A 10,865-nucleotide genomic window follows, 5' to 3' on the forward strand; every position below is an offset into this window, starting at 1 on the left:
CTATTCCAATGGTTAGGGTGTGAAATGAACGAATTGGATTGAAATTAGAGAGATTATAATAGGCTAAATTGAAAATCGAGTTAGGTCATGACCTGTTGAAATATACGTTGGACTTAAATGGACCAAAAATAATTGGATCATGACTCACTCAATTTAATCAGTCTTATCTCAATAATATAACATATTGATATATATCTTTTGTAACCACAATTTAAATTATAATTCAAACAAAGGAAGAAAACAAATTAGGATATCAACCAAATAAACATATATTTAAGATGACTCACTCAACATATATTTTATGAAAGAAAAATATAGTTTATATTCTCTTGGTTAATTTGATTTAGAAACACATAATTACAATTTATAAGTAGATAGAATGGATAGATAAATCTGAGAAGATATAAAATAGAGAGTAATTTATACATTCAATTTGAGAATACACATCGCATCAATGCGAATAAAGAATCTTAAAATAGATAAATAGATATGTAGTGTTTTTCAACTGAAAATTGCTTAGGTATTTCCAAACAAAAACATCAATATTTATATGTAGGCTAGGAAGTTGCTAAAGTAATAAATTTCCCTATTTAGCCAAAAAAAAAAAAGAGTTGTTGTATTAATTAATTATTTGAAATAATAATTATACTCATTATTTTAATATTTTATTATATCTAATACAAAATTATTTTCTTCATGAAACGACCATATTTTACAGAAGAAGTTATAGATAATTAATTTTCAAAGACTTCATTATTTTCCCGATATTTATTACTTGACCTTTTCATTTTATAATAAAAATACATATTATTTCCTTCAATGCTAATGATACTAGGAATGTAATAAAACTCTTCTTCAATTTTTATAATTGTGTTTCAATTTTAAAGTATCGAAAATTAAAAATTTTGTCTAATATTTTAAAATTTTAGATTAAATGAGTTAAATCTTTGTTATTGTCAATACGTTTTTTGATAATAAAAACAAAGGTAGTTTATTAACACAAAAGACTAATTTAGATAAGTCAATATATTAAGTTACCTTTGAGTCGGTCATGTTTTTTTATATGGGTTTGTTTTAAGTGTAATAGTAAGAGATACTATTTACTAGGTACATTATCATCTAATGTAAATATGATTTTAAAAGTAACTATATAAAAAATAATAATTAATACTAAATCTTCTTCAAAGTTTTGAGTGTTGGGTCCAAACTATGGACCCAAACCATGCCCCTTGGACCGATCCAAGGTCCGTGAATGGGCAATCGTAGATGCTATCAGTTTTTGATAGTTTAATTTTAAGTTAGACTTTGTGAGTTGAGTTGGTTAATTAATTATAGGATTAAAAAATTGATTTAGTAGTTAAATAACCTTGTATAAATAGTTAATAGACCACTAAGCTAATGTCTTTTAACTCATTTAGACTTTATCTCTCAAATTAAAATCCTCCCTCTCAAACTACTTTCGCTCTAAAAACTCGGTAGAAGACTTCTCTAAAAACTCCATTGACACATTATAGATTGAAGAAATATGGAAGACTTCTCTAAAAAAACTCAATGAACCGATGACTTCTTCTCAAACCTTATATTGTGCCTTATGATGTGAGTTATTGATCATGAATGCATGTTGATGAATTATGCGTAAATTGATTTAGATTATTGAATAGTATCATCATATATACCTAATTATGGAAAATTACTATTATATTAATGTATTGGCATTTTGGTAAGTTGAGATCTAAGTCCTTGAAGGCAATTTGTGATAAATCACTTGTTGAATTAAAAGGTGCTTATTTGATAGTCATATGAATGTGAATTCAATAAAGTTAAGGTGATCATGTTTGAAGTATACATACATGTGATCCCAATGAATTAATGATCATGATGGAATGTGAAAGGTTCTATATTGAATATGTATCTTTAACTGGTAGGCTTAGGCATCTTGTTCTTGTATAATGGAATGAAAAGGTGAATGTATATCTTGAAATGGTAGGCTAGTGCATCCTCTTCTAGAACAATGAATGTATCTTGACTTGATGTCTAAATGATCTTGAATTGGTAGACCTATTGTTGGTAGCCTCTTTATGTATGAATGAATGAATGTCTTGATTGATAGACCTATTGTTGGTAGCCTCTTTATGTATGAATGAATGAATGTCTTGATTGATAGACCTAATGTTGGTAGCCTTTCATGAGGAGTCTAGGTGCTAATGTGATTGTAAAACCTTGAAGTGGTATACCTAATGATGGTGACCTCCTTCTTGTGTGAAATGATGAACCTAAGAGCGGTAGACCTAATGGTGGTGACTCTTCCTAAGATGACTAATTGAGTTATCCTTATATACCTTGAATCGGTAGACCTAATGGTGGTGGTCCTTCATGTGTATGTGTTTTGGGTCGGTAGACCTAATGTTGGTGGCCCTCTCAAGCACACCAATGTAATGTCAATGTAACTATTCTATGAGAATGTAGGCTAAGCACCGAGTGGATATGGTTAGTGGAGGTTCTCCCAACGTTTGGCTGAATCTCAATGAACGTCTTTCATATCCCACAAATATATGCTCACATAGGTCCTAACTACGAAACCATCAAAGCTAGATGAGTCGGTCTCCATTAGTCAAGGAGACCACCTCTTTACGGTGAGGGAATAGAACACCGAATTCCATGAACTACCTCTCATGGCCTATGTCATTTAAACTCTTATTCACGTCATGTGGATGTGCACTCTAGTCACTTGAGAGGTACTATAAAGTGTAGGTAGTAGTATGGGATGCTACCTACACATGGCATGAGTAGACTTTAAAGGAGCTCTACTGAGTTCCCTAAGTCTTATTGACTAAAGTGTGTGAAGTCTTCTAAATGTATAAATGTCCTCTCGTGTTAGAGATAATGAGAATGATGACTTAAGGTCTAATGAATGAAAGTAATCTAAATGAAGTGTTTTGGGTAATGTTGACTCTTATATACTTAAATGTAAAGATGCATGTTATACATGATTCATATCATGAGTTGCTTCCTTATCATGTATTATTGTATATGAATGTGTTTGCTTATGGTTACTTCAAGGGAGTATTTATTTTGATTAGTATTATGGGATGCTACTTGCACATTGTACAAGTATGACTTAGGATTTTCGTCTTAGGTAATGCTCCTGATGTGCTAAGTTAACTTATGTAATGTTATTTCTCTTAAATGATTTATTATGTAAATATAAAGGATTGAAAGATGAGTTCATTTTTCATGACCTTAGTGTGGTGCCTTAGTGTGGATGGTGGTATGAGAAATTATCTATATATTGCACAAGGTGTAGCATAAAAGTTACTTGAGGTGAAGGCAAAAAGGTAAAGGTAATGGTTTACATGTTGGTATTGTCTAAAGGAGATATTATGACTTGTATGATATTTATACTTGTGTTATATGTCTTTTATGCTATTGAACAATGATATTTCAAAAGTTGCATAATGCATGATTTTCAAACCAAATGTCCTTTTTAAAGCATGTTTTTGCATGGTCATCATACTTAGTGCTTAATTTTGCTAACACCATCTTTTTTATTCCTCCAAGACTTGGTATGTCCTTATGGATTCGAGGACAAAGAACTCTTAAGTTTCATTTTGATGTAATAGACATTTTAGTATTCTTTTTTATTGTAAAGGGTCGTATCCTTATGATGTTTGAGATTGTGTCTAAGGAGGCCTTGTGAGACTTTAGTATTTCGTTGCTTTATAAATAAGTATTCGGTTGTTTGTTTTATTGAGAAAATTTTTAATTCCGCACTATTTTTACTACCTATACGATGAATGAATTCTAAGAGGCTTATATAAGACCCTTTTAGGTCAAGTACGTCATGTTACGACTAGAGGATGCTCTTGGGTCATGACAAAAAATAATATGGAAGCAAAAATTTTACGAAACCACACTATTCATGAGTAAACCTACTTCAGAATTAAGGTTTTGACTTTTTAATTTATTTTGAATTTACTTGTTTTAATTTGGAATAATCTACATCTATAAATAGTCTATACCAATAATTATTATTGATCCATTAATTATAGGGCATTAAGTAGGGTAGTTTTCTTTTTCTTATTTTCTTAGACACTAATAGCTAATTAAAGACCCTTGTTTTTGGGTTGTACCGTAAGTTTCAGTATTTTTGATGCATTATACTTGAAATTTGTGTGAGTCTTGGACATTTTATTATTAGATATGATGGTATTTGATGTAATTTTTGTAGGAAATAGGTTTGGACTAGTGTGAGAAAAAGAGTTGAAATAGAAGAGTGATAGTTGATAAAGCCCAACCAAGGACCGTCGTTCAGTCGACAAGCCGTAGATGGAGAGGTGTGGATCATGATCTCAAGAAAGTTTGACCAAGTGTGGAACCATGGAGGCAAACGACACTCCATAGTATGGACAATAGATCTTAGGTCACCTATTATCGTTTGATTCGGAAAGATGAGTTTCAGCATTTGAACCACGAAGGAACAACACCGATCGTAGACGGGCCTACGGACCGTAGGTGGAAACCATCGATTGAATACCTTGATTTTTGACCAACTGCTGAACCACAAAGGCGAACCACAGAGGCACAGACCTTAGACTGATTCGCGGTTCGTCATTGCTACCGTTGATTGAGACCACCCCAAACCACAATTTTCTTATTTTCTTTTCCTACTTTGTTTAGGAATTAACTACTATTGTGTTATTCATTTTTAAGGGTTAGAAAGTTTTGGAGACTTTTAAACTTGGCTTCTGGAGTTATTTTGCAAATATTTTAGCATCTTAATTCTTAAAGTTCGTTTTATGCAATTTTCTTTGGATTTTCAATTCAAGATTACGGTATTTACTTATTATGATTGTAAGTTCATGATTTATCTTATTAATCCTAATATGAATTGTGAATTCTCAAACATGAGTAGCTAAATTCACAACTAAAGTTGTGGGAACCATGAGTAATTAACAATATATGACTAATAATTAAGTTTTTCTATAATAGAGTATGCATGAATTGACTACCATTCTTTTAGAATGATTTCTAGTGGTGTGCAATGTTAGTACTCGCCTCATTCCTACTTGCCAGATCAAGGAAGTAATGAATGAGAAAAGGATTGAACAATGGAGATTTAGATGAGTTTAGCCGCTATCAATAGTCTGACCATAATCATGCGAAGGCTAATCCAAGGTTAAAGGTAAGAATTAGTAAAGTATATACTCGTAGACAGATCTAGTTGTGTGGTGAAGTTCCCCACTTGGAGGGACTAATCATTTGGATATCTAACTTATTAATTTTGCATGTTAATACTAGGATAAAGTTACTATTATTAGTAATACTGCATTAAGAGCTTGTGGGGAACACTTGTGCCCTAGTTTGCATCTCATATTGATATCTCAAACTGCAAATTCGATTTACTTGTTACTAATTCATACAAATCAACAAACTGCTATCTTATCCATACCCCCCCCCCCTTTCTTTTATTATTTTTTCAGAAATCATTTGACTTAACGTAGATAATCGTGAATTAGCCTAAGTATAAATCATATTCTTTGTGAGATCGTCCCTAACCTAAAAAAGGTTCTTCATTTGACAATGACTGCTTATAGCCTTTTGGGAGGGGTAACTTGGACATATCATTTGTAGCTACGAGTTACTTTTGAATATCGTTTTGAATTAATGATTGGTTATCGCTTAAATTACTTTTGTATTCTTATTTTAGTATTTCATGCTTGATCACCGTAGAGATAAATATATTGTTTATTCTCATACTTGGAAGACGAAGAGGAAGATAGACCAAAGAATACAAAGAATTCAATCTCACTTGCATATCACTTGTTCAATCACATGTGTCTCTATTGCATATCACTTGTTCCCATCTCTATTGGCTACCAATTGGCCTTAAACTTATTTTTATTGAGGTCTGAAGAATTAATTTTCTTTCCACGGATTTCCTTAGTGAATCAGCCGAATTCAATTCTGACTTCACATAATCAATTAATGATTCCATCTTTCAGCAATTGTTTAACAACAACATGCCTCAATTCGTGTGTCTGATATTACAACTGTAAGATTCATTCTTCGCAATGTTGATTGCGGCTTCACAATCACAGTGTATAAATACATGAGACATTCATTCTTATCAAAGGGATCAACAGTTCATCCTTTATCAAGGGATCAATAATTCATCCTACACCGTATGGATCAATAATTCATCTTTCATAGAAGGGATCAATAATTAATTCTTCACATCAAAGGAATTATATGAAAATTCATCCTTTATTAAAGGAATATTCCAAAGAATTTTCTTAACCATTCAGTCTCAGAACCAACCAGCTCCACAGCTACAAACTCTGACTCCATAGTCGATCTAGCAATGATCGTCTGTTTAGTTGATTTTCAGGATATTGCACCATCAGCTAAGCTGAACATATCTACTAGTGGATTTCGTCTCATATGAATCAGAGATCCAGGCTGCATCACTATACCCTTCTAAAGTAGAATGAAAATTCACTATACATGAAACCGTAATTCATGATTTCTTTCAAATATTTCATCAGTCTACTAAATGCACATCAATGCTCATTATTGAGATTATGAGTGTATCAACTCAATCTGCACACATCTAGGCAATATTAAGCCTAGTAAAATTCATCAAATGCAATAAACATTCAATAATTTGAGCATATTTAGGCTGAGTAATTGGGTCACCATAATTCTTTTCAAGTTAGAGTTAGCATCATAAGGAATGGCTACAGGTGTCACTTCAAAAACATTTAAACTTTTAAGAAGTCTTTCCACATAATGTTCTTGTGACGATATTATACGATCTTCACTTCTTATTACCTTAGCTCCCAAAATCATATTTACTTCACCCAGATTTTTCATATCAAAATTAGTAGACAAAAATAATTTTGTTATAGTTACAATATTTAAACTTGTACCAAATATAAGTATGTCAGCAACATATAAGCATATTATCATATAATCATTATCTACAATTTTTGTATACACGCATTTATTCACTTTAACAGAAAAAAATTTGTCTTTTAATAAGACTTGATCTATTTTTTCATGTCACTGCTTAGGAGTTTGTCTAAGGCCATAAAGTGATTTAATTAACTTACAAACTTTTTTTTCTTTTCCAGGAATAATACATCCTTCTGGTTGAACCATATAAATTTTTTCTTCTAAATCACCATTTAAGAAAGTTGTTTTTACATTCATTTGATGAATAAAAAGCTTGTGAATTTATGCTAAGGCAATTAAAATTCAAATAGAGAAAATTCTGGTCCCTGGTGCAAATGTATCAAAATAATCAATATTTTGTATTGAGAAAATACTTTTGCTACTAATCGAGCTTTATATTTATCTATGGATCCATCAGGAATAAGTTTCTTTTTGAAAATTCATTTACAGCCAATAGGTTTTGTACCAGGAGGTAAATCAGTCAAAATTCATGTTTTATTTTTCATAATAGAATTAATTTCAATTTTTATTGTCCATTTCCAAAATTTAGCATCTGAAGAAGATATAGCTTTAAAATAATTTACTGGTATATTATCAACAAGAAAAGTTTGAAAATTATTTCCATAAGAATAATACTCTTTTCTTGGTTTTTTGCTCCTCCGCAGTTCCTCAATATTTGAGGTATTCTCATTATTTCTTTCAACAGATGCATGAGAAATTTTATCGCAAAGTGAAAAAATATGTTCAAAAAATTCAGCATTCTTTGTTTCAGTAATAGTATTGCAATTTAGCACATCACTTGTCAACACAAGAAATCTATATGCAGCATTATACTCAGCATATCCAATAAGCATACAATCAGCAGTTTTATAACCTATTTTTCTCTTTTTAGGTTCAGGCAAAAGAACTTTAGCAAGACACCCCCACACTTTTAAATATTTCAAGTAAGATTTATAACCTTTCCACAAATCATAAGAGGTTCGACCAATTCTTTTATGAGGAATTCTATTTTGTAAGTTACATGCAGATAAAATTGTTTCACCCCACAAGTTATTAAGTGCATTAGAACTAATTAACATTGAATTCATCATTTCTTATAAAGTTATATTTTTCCTTTCAACTATTCCATTAGACTCAAGTGAATAAAGTGGGTTACTTAATGAATAATTCATTTTTTTTCACATAAAATATTTAAGGATACAAATTCTCCATCTCTATCATATCTTGTTGTTTTGATTTCCTACAAAGCTAATTTTCAACTTCAGACTAATAAGCAATAAATGCATAAAATGCATCATCTTTAATTCTGAGCAAATACAATTTAGCAAATCTGAAAAATCATCGATAAAAGTCATTTGTAATATCTTTTACCACCTCTAGTCATAGTTTGTTTCAAAGCACTCTAGTCATAGTTTGTTTCAAAGCACCCAAATCATATGGATCAAAGATAATAATTCAGTTTCTCTACTAACTGAAAAACATGACTTTTTAGTAATTTTAGCTTCAGCATATATTTCACATTTATCAAAATTAATCTCTAAATCAGGTAATAAACCAAGAGACTGAAGGTTCTTAATAGATGAAACATTAAGATGTTATAATGTAGTTTGTTACCTGAAACATGCAAAAAGAAATACAACTTTAATGTAATCATCAAAATTATTTAAACTTAAATCATGTATTAAATCACGAGATCGCATATTTTTAATCTATGACACAAATCATCAAAAGTTTCGGAACACAAATTATATGTCATAGTTTCTTAGATTGTTGAGAAAATTAAAGAAAAATTCACAATAACAATAATAATAAATAACTTTATTATTTATCAAAAAATAGTCCTGAAAATAAGATGAAAATTACTACGACAATATATAAATAATAGAACATAAAATAGATACATACTTGAGTCGTGCTGGGCATTATCCTAAGAAATTATTTCAACAGTGTGAAATGTTTCTCCAGAATTAAACAAGCACTTCCCTATGTTAATAAATAGAGATAGTAGAAAACAGCAAATTAATTATCATCAGCAAGTTATTAAGGGATAAAAATAACAAAGCCAAAACACTTAATTAATTTGTAAATAAAAGATAAGTAAAGAGAAAGGCTAGACGATTTATTGTAAGGAGCAGAGAAACATTTTTCTCTACTCATTTCTTCAATGGCAACATGCATTTATTTAGGTCAACAAATTGTATGAAATGTTATTGACAAGTGTAAGGAAGTTGAAGGAAAATAGACAAGTGGCTAGCAACTGGTCCAAACTTTTTCATGCAAAGAGACACATGTAAAAGTAGTTGTCAAGAGATGAAAAATCCTTTGACAAAAGATCATTGAAATAATAACATTTAACATTTTTCTTACAAATTTTATCGAAATATCTTGGTACCAAGAGCAATTGTTTAATTGGCTTACTTGTTCCAAGATAAATTTTGTTGAGCTTTGATCAATATGAAGATTATGCACTGGCTTTATCTCGCTCAGTTAATTATTCTTTAAAATAGAGAGGATGATGAATGTGGATTTTCATGGTCCATTATTTTATATAATCCCAAGGAGGAAACGACGTTATTATTTACAAACAAGTCTTTGTTCTCTGTAGCATCGAAAGTTGGGAAACCAATAGCTATGGATAAATCTACTCAAATCTAGCACGATAGGTTCAAGGTTATACTTGATCTTATGAAAAAGCTTTCAGTTCGTAGATGGAAAATCTAGTAAGTTAATAGAGGTTTTTTAGGAGATTGTATATGATAATATGACTTTGTATTGCAATTATTGTAAGAACCAATTGTTGGGTTTTATTTGCCCTAAATTTCTTACCATAAATAGGTTTCCTTTTAGAAAAAGGTTTTGGATTGGCGAATCCTTTTTCTGGTAGGAAAAGGTTTAGGACTCTATAAATAGAGGCATGTTCCTTCTAACTTAATCAGCATTCACAATGTAGTCTTAAGGGCTTTGAGAGTTTTGGTTAAGGAGAGAATTTATAGGTCACAAGCTTGATATGTTATCACTTGTGTGAACCTCCCATGTATTCCAAGTGATTTGGTTGAGGTTGTTTCCCTCTGTATTTTGTACTCTCATATTTATAGTGGATTGCTCATCTCCTTTGTGGACGTAGGTCGATTGACCGAACCACGTTAAATCTTTGTGTCTTTTGGTATATTTCTCGTTGTCTTCTTACTCGTGGTCTTTCGAAGTTTGCTTTGTAGCTTTCGCATTTACACCTACTTATTTCCGGTCCTAACACCAAGGGCATGATGAAGATAGATGTCATTTGATCTTGAAAAGAAATCAAAATAAAAAACAAATTGATGATGCCATTGGAGTTCCTTTAAAAGGTACTATCAATAGTGAAAAGTATCAAGGTGATGCAAGAGAAATATTAAATGGAAAAGAAAGGTTGTAGATATCGATCAAAGTATAGCTACTTCTTTAGATCGACAACTGATTGATGTTACTTCTGAGCATAATCATGTAAATTCAATGGATGTTGATACAAGTTATACTGGTGTTCAAACAACTACCAGTAATAAAAGTGACTCTAAAAATCAACAGACCGCTACTAATTAAATGTAATCAAAAGAAAATGGGTTGGATTTGGTGTGTAATGCAACTAATAATGGAGGGGACACCAAGAGTTGGGGTTGATGCACCACGAGTTGATTCGAGCAAAAAATTGGACAAAACTGATGGATACATCTGATGTTGAAGATGCTAAAAATTCTGGACAGCGTGTGGTTTCAAGTTAAAAACAATAATGCAACTAAAAACTGGATATTGGTTGCACACAAAAAATCAACTAGTAATCGAATACTTTGCCCGACTAGTCAAAATAATTCTCCATGTAGTGCAAACTGGAAATTTTCATGACAGTGAGAAGAAACAAGATATTAGTAATGCCTCAA

General features: G+C 31.1%; 1 long non-coding RNA gene across 1 annotated transcript; it reads right to left on the reverse strand.

The window, feature by feature from the left end:
* Positions 1 to 6,187: 6,187 nt before the first annotated feature.
* LOC109120142 (uncharacterized) lies at positions 6,188 to 9,119 on the reverse strand. Its single transcript, XR_002027647.2, has 2 exons — positions 8,860 to 9,119; positions 6,188 to 6,477 (listed from the first exon to the last, which is right to left on the reverse strand). It is a non-coding gene; the product is annotated as an uncharacterized lncRNA (long non-coding RNA).
* Positions 9,120 to 10,865: the final 1,746 nt, after the last annotated feature.

Source organism: Solanum lycopersicum, chromosome 4 (genome assembly GCF_036512215.1).
Source record: "Solanum lycopersicum chromosome 4, SLM_r2.1".
NCBI lineage: Eukaryota > Viridiplantae > Streptophyta > Magnoliopsida > Solanales > Solanaceae > Solanum > Solanum lycopersicum.